The sequence below is a fragment of the Odocoileus virginianus genome, unplaced genomic scaffold (assembly GCF_023699985.2).
Source record: "Odocoileus virginianus isolate 20LAN1187 ecotype Illinois unplaced genomic scaffold, Ovbor_1.2 Unplaced_Scaffold_2, whole genome shotgun sequence".
NCBI lineage: Eukaryota > Metazoa > Chordata > Mammalia > Artiodactyla > Cervidae > Odocoileus > Odocoileus virginianus.
The window spans coordinates 2,825,196-2,831,906 of record NW_027224264.1 but is presented as its reverse complement, the minus strand read 5'-3'; positions in this window follow the sequence as shown (position 1 = coordinate 2,831,906).

The following is a 6,711-nucleotide window of genomic DNA, read 5'->3' as shown; positions in this document are numbered from 1 at the left end:
CACTGGCGCCACCTGGGAAGCCCATAGATACAAGTACTTTTTATCCAATTTATAGGCTTTTATGGAGACAATTTCTGGGCAGTTTAGTCTCTAACTAACTAGTTGCTTCTCCCATGGCCATTAGGAAGTAAGTAGGTTGTTTCATTTTCCTGGGACCTCACCAAAGGTCTTCACGCTGTTTTACTTCCAGGTCTAGGCTTGTGACTTATAGCTTCCAAAAGTGACAAGAATTTTATTACATGTGTTGTTTTCATACTGTTCCAAGGTACCTATCCTTATCTGGGTGTCTTGTTGCATCTACCTACCTAAGGCTGGCAGTTGGCAGAAAGTTGAGGAAAAAAGAAGCACTCAGATCTAGTCTGATGGAATTTCCGTGCTTTGATATTACTGCTCCTAGGGCCAAAATTTCCCCTTCAATATTATCTGAGGAGGGCAAATAGGATCTTAATGATCAACCAAATATTCTCATTTCTGGAGAAGTGCGACAAAAAATGCCAGAACCTGGCTAACAATTTCCCTAGACCACTGAATTTCTTTGTATTTTTTTTAATACACAAATATATTGCATTTAACTCAGTTTTTAGAAAGATGCCTATAGAAGCAAATTACCTGCAGAGAACCTCTAGAAAATATTTATTTTAATTAGACATTTCAGTGGATTCTACTCATCTTTGCATATGCTAAATTCAGTGAACATACTTGGAAATTTTAAGCTTTTAATAGAGGTTATATGACGTGATTTGGGGCACTTAAAAGCAGAATTTCAAAGAGGACTCTTGTACACCACTTAGGAATAGGAGAAGAAGGAAAGTAGAAGATGAGTTTCTACTTCAGATACCAAAGAATTCATAGATAACAGGTATTTGTAGGTTCACCAAACACTTACTGAATAGCTAATGTATGTCAGGCACTCTGATAGGTATTAGGGTTGAATAGACGAATAAAACATGGTCCTCACTTGTTTGTTATACTTCATGGTTAAGCGAGGAGAAGACAAACATGTAAAAAAATCACTGCAGTACACATGTGGCAATTTTTTCATAACAAAGTGCCATTAGAAACAGTTACTGAAGCAACTACCTGGGAACATTGCAATTGAAAAATACTGGAATTCAAAGGAATTAATATGCAAACAAAGAATTAATCCTTGAATTTTCTTTTAAGTTATATAAGGTGTTTCTAGGGAATGGAGCAGAAAATGATCATTTCACACAAAGGAAATTACATGTACAAACTCTATATGAGTTCAAGCAACAAGAAGTCCAGAGTGGTATAAGATACATGTGGTCTGGGGACCTCTGGTAGATGATATGGCTCCAAGGATATATTAAAACTTGATTGTGAGTGGCCTTAGAAGCCAAGCTAGGAATTTAAAAGTAATCTTATAGGAAATGAGGTTTCTTTTTCAGTAAGGGATTGCTATAATCCAATTTATGTTTTAAGAAGATAATCATGGGGCTTAGAGGTGGGTGAAGAGTGAGAGAATACTGGCTAGAGCCTCTTTTGCACATAGTCAAGGGTTGCCAGATTAAGCAAATGAAAATGTAGGATAACCTGTTAAATTGAATTTCAGATAAACAATGGATTTTTCTTTGTTATTAGTATGTCCCATGAAACATTTGAGGGCATACTTATACATAATAAAATTTATTGTTTATCTGAAATTCAAATGTAACTCAGTATCCTGTGTTTGTTTGTTTTTTAGTATCCTGTGTTTTATCTGCCAGCTCTAACACAATGCAAGACAGAAATGATGAGAGCCTTAGAAAAGGTGCTAGAGTTGTACAGATTCTAGAGATACAAGGAGAGAATCGACCAGACATAGTGACCAGTTAAATACTGGAGATTGGGGAGGAAGAAGGAGTCCTGGGTAACTCCCAGATTTCTAGCTCAAAAGACCTATTTGGGGATAGAATAAGTTCAATGGCATAGAGGCAGTATTCAGATTTCAATGTGTTGGATTTAAACTGCAGGAAAGATGTCCAAAGAGTCTATCCTTCCTACATTTTTAGTAATAAATATTATTTATTTTCTTAAGAGATGTGATAGGATATGTTTAGTGATATTTCTAGAAATTCTAAGAAAAGCTTTGGGCCATGAATAATTGGAAAGGAGCCACTTGCACAGTAAGAACAATTTTTCCTTATGTGTATCTGTTTTGGATAGTTTTGAGGAAGGTAGTGGCAATCATTGGCCCAGCCAATGCAAAAATATTACTGGTTTATTTCTTGCATTGTTTTAATGGTCTTACTTGGAAAATACTCCCACCAGCACAACACATTAGGGATACTGTCATTCTCAATTATTTTTTTAAAGTTTGTGTTGGTTCATTAAATACAAAATCTAGGAAGCATAGTCTTAAGACTTCTGCATCTAATGTCTTTATCTAATTTGAATATTTTACCCTTTCCAAAGAGACTCCCAATCTCCTCTTTTTATCTTTCTCAGGGTTTACCAGTGAGGCAGTTATTGACCTTTCCCAGGAGAAGTACAGATTGAGATTACAGAATAGAATAGGAGTATCTGAAAGACAAAACTTTGTAGATACCAAGACAAAAATTACAAAAGCATTTCAACCTACTTCATAATGGAAATAACTTTTAAGCAGAAAATTGATCCTAAAATTGTGAACTCCCTGGACACCAACTACTCTGCAAGAAATACACTCTTAAATTTATATCATTATTTTTAAATTAGATGTCCATTAAGAAGAAGCATTATCTCAGAGCAAGTGATTGCCAGTACTCAGAGCTGGAGTCTCCAGTCCCTTATATAGGTAAACATAAGGCCAGCCATTGGACATCACTTACCACATGCTGGAGATAAGAATGTCTAGTCACTTGTTATATACATAATGTCAATCACATTGCATCATTAGCATTTCAACAAAGATATATTGGTTCATAAATCCCAGGATTAACCAAAATGCTTGTATCATATCAATGGAGAGAGGGTTCCATTATGAACATACACTTGTTATACTAGTGCTTCTTATAATGAACTTGAGTCTTCATAAATGTCTGTACCCTCATTTAAACGATTAACACAGACTTGAAGTTCATCACTTGCACTTGAACATTTCAACAAAAACAAATTTATACAACACATTACATAGATTTATTTCTGAATGTACAATAGTGGGAAAGCAATTGCTGCTTATTTTCATTTAATTAAAAATGAAGGATAAGTGACATCAGCAAAGAAATATCAGCCAAAGGGGACCAAGTGTGTTTGTTGCAGCTCGCCTCATTAGCTTGTTCCCAAGTATGTTCACCAGAGTGAAAAGCAATCATGTGACTAGCTGGATGACAAAACATCTGTTGTATTAACTCAAATAAGGCTACTGGGAGTGGGTAAGGGCAAACTGTGTTCTTATTTAATCAGATTAACTGGAAAAAGAGATAACCTATCATTTGTGGTCTTGTCACAGGCTGCTGTTTCTCCTAAAATAATAATAATAATAACTTACAAAGTAAAGGTTGCCATTTAAAGTTTTATGCTCTTTTTGTAAGTAAATGATTTCCATCTGCTTTGTAATGAATATAAATGCTGTAGCTGCAAATTGTCAAAAAAAAAAAAAAAAAAACCCAACTGTCCCAGCTTTTGGAAAAACACACCAGGGAGTTTGAATGTACTTGTTATCTCTAAATGAAAGTGTCCAAAAACTTTATAAGAGATTCTTTGTATAAAATATCAGCCTAATTGTTCAAGCTATTAGTAAATGATGAAGATGAAAATAACTGAACAAATTCACATCCAAGGAAGACTATATTTAGTTAATGAGAAGCATTTCAAATGGCTATCTATGGCAAGGATAAGTTATTTATGTCATTATGTTATACCAAGATAGAGTATATTTTTACCATGGAAAACTTGACTCTTCATTAAGGTATCTTGATAACTACATAAGGTGAAAAATCTCTCCCTCTCATACACACATTGTGTGTGTGTATGTCAGAATGAATAAATGAATTTAGTTTTAGATAGACAAAAGTTACTGTTATTAAAAAGAAACATTACTATTCACTGTGATCCATTGGTAAATCAACTACTTGATCATTGCTCTAAGGAGTCTATTGTATGTGGCAAGGGACCATTCTTTTGAGAGAATAGAGTCTGTGTTTCCAGATGTCCAGAATGCATCACTGATAGATGCTTTCCTCTGTTTCTGCTTTCTGGGTATCAATTTCACCCTACTAGGATGAGGAAAACTTGGTATTGCTGAATGATTTATCAAGTGAAAAGATCCTATTAACTTCAATGCACTGTGAAATTAGTCTTTTATTTTCATATTTTTGGTCATACAACTAGTTCTAATAGAGTGTCTTAAAATATCTTATTCCTAAATGTAAACAAAATATACTGTGATTTTATATTGTGAAAATGATTGAGAGAAAATTATCTTTCACTTCAGAATATAACAATTGATCGCATATCTAATACCCATGGTATAAACAAGTTTTTTTTTTCTTTTCAAATTTTAAAGTTATGTATCAGTGTAGCCTCCCTCTAACCTCTAACTTTCTGATAGAACAGAGACAGGAATCAGTAACCCACATGTTCTACCATTTCCTCATCTTCTTTTCTACTTTGTCTCAAGCAGATTCTGAGACACTTTAATAAAACATGACCTAGAACATGTCCTACATAGTGTATGCTTGTGTGAATCACATTTATACATATATGGGAATGACTTCCTAATATGTTCTTTTTACATTCATTTTCTTAGCTTGAATTGTTAAATATTTCATGAATTTTACATGAATTTACTATAGTCACAAAATAATCCAATCAGTATTTGTTCAATATCTTTGATTTTTCCAGCATTAGGTTTAGCACTGCAAGGGATAAATAAAACATTTTTACCATAAATATCTAACACAAAATAGACAATGTTTGGAAGTTCTGGGTAAGCTGACTCGTTAAATGGTGTCTTCAGGGTCTTCACTGAGAAGGTACATTTTAACTGAAACTTGAAGTAACGATGAGGTTAGCCTTGCAGTTATCTGTAGGAAGAGTATTCTAGGCAGAGAAAACAACCCATGCAAAGACACTTGAGGCAGAAATGTGACTGACTTACTCAAGACAGCAAGGACATCAGTGTGGCTAGAGGGAAGCAAGCAGAGAGTTAACAAAGGTGGAGATTGCATAAGGCTTTATAAACTCTTAGTCCCAGAGTTGCAAGTAAAGAATGTGAGTTACTGGAACCAATGCAGATTAAATCAACACATCCACAGAGAAACAGTGCACTGATTGGCTTATACTGCCTCCTGATCTCCCCTTGGATACATGGATGGAGTCAGCTTCCTAAGAACCACAGGAATACCCAGACAATTAAAAAAGAATGATAATGCACACAGCCAAAGCAATCATAAATGTCCAGGAAATGGCTGGGAGATTTAAAAATATTTGCAAGATATTGTTAAGAAAACAATTTAAAAAACAAAGATTTTTACTTATTAAAATAAGCTTTCACACATCAGCCTCTGCTTTGGGTTAACTGCAAAACAGACCAGTGTCTAATGGAGAAATGTCCTTCTTTAGCTGTAAAACTAGTCTTTCAAAGACAGTGATGTGGCTGTTTCCCTGATAGTAATTTCAATGCTCTCTCTAGATTCACTGACCAAATAATTAGGTGCAGCTAGATAACTGAATTGTTGAAGAGATGATGTTTGTATTCTGTAAGTCCATAATCAAATAGATGACCTGAATTTTTTTACTCCTTTGGTGTAATGGCAAGACATACTCAGAAATTGTAGGTATTTTAGAAAACTATTAAAATATACCATCAATTGTTATTGAAAATATATAGTCCTGGTATTCTAATTTCATTATAGAGAAGCTCTAGTAAACAGTAACAAAAGAGATATAGGGCATGTACTCTGCCCTCTTGTGTATCATAGTGCAGTTATAGAAAACAGAAAAAAAATGCAAGAAACTACACTAAAACAAAATACATTAAATTTTTAGTAAAATAAAGGAGAATATAAGCAATAGTGGGATCATAATGCCTATATGGCTTCAAATTTCTCACTTAGGTGAGTTTGAATTCTACTTACAGATTCCACTTAAGTCAGAACACATATGGCTATAGGTAGTAGACAAGGAAAAGATCATTTTTATTCTGCTGATTTTCATGTTGAAGACCAAAATCCTTTCTAAATAACGGTTAAAATCCTGTAACTCTAGAGTTCTCTTATCACCTGTCTGGAAATCGCTGCACAGTTGATGAACAGGAAAGGAATGGTCCTCATGTAGACTTTTCTTTACTAAAGGTATAAATATATGTCACTACCAAAGTTAACTCTTCATTGTATAACCTGCTTTATTATGATTTATACACTTTTAGAAGGAAAATAAATAAGAGTTTGAGGTCTCAGAAATCTGAAAAAGGTCAGCCAGCCCTGAATGTTGGTTCATTTGTCTTTTCCTGCTTGTTTGTGAATGAGAAGAAAGGATTGAGCACTTAAGATGGTTAAGTGGATGAGTAATGGACAAAAAAAAATAAAAATAAAAAATGATCACTGAAATTCTCAAGTATACTTGAAAAATTATATTACAACTGCCAATCCAATATCTAGCTTTATTGCAGGATTATCTTTGGGGTAAAGGTCCCAGTGTTAATGCCTAGTTTATGATTATTTGCACAAAATCTGGGTTGACACAAATGAAAATCTAGGACTTTATTATGTGCTGCCTCTTTTACCTCAT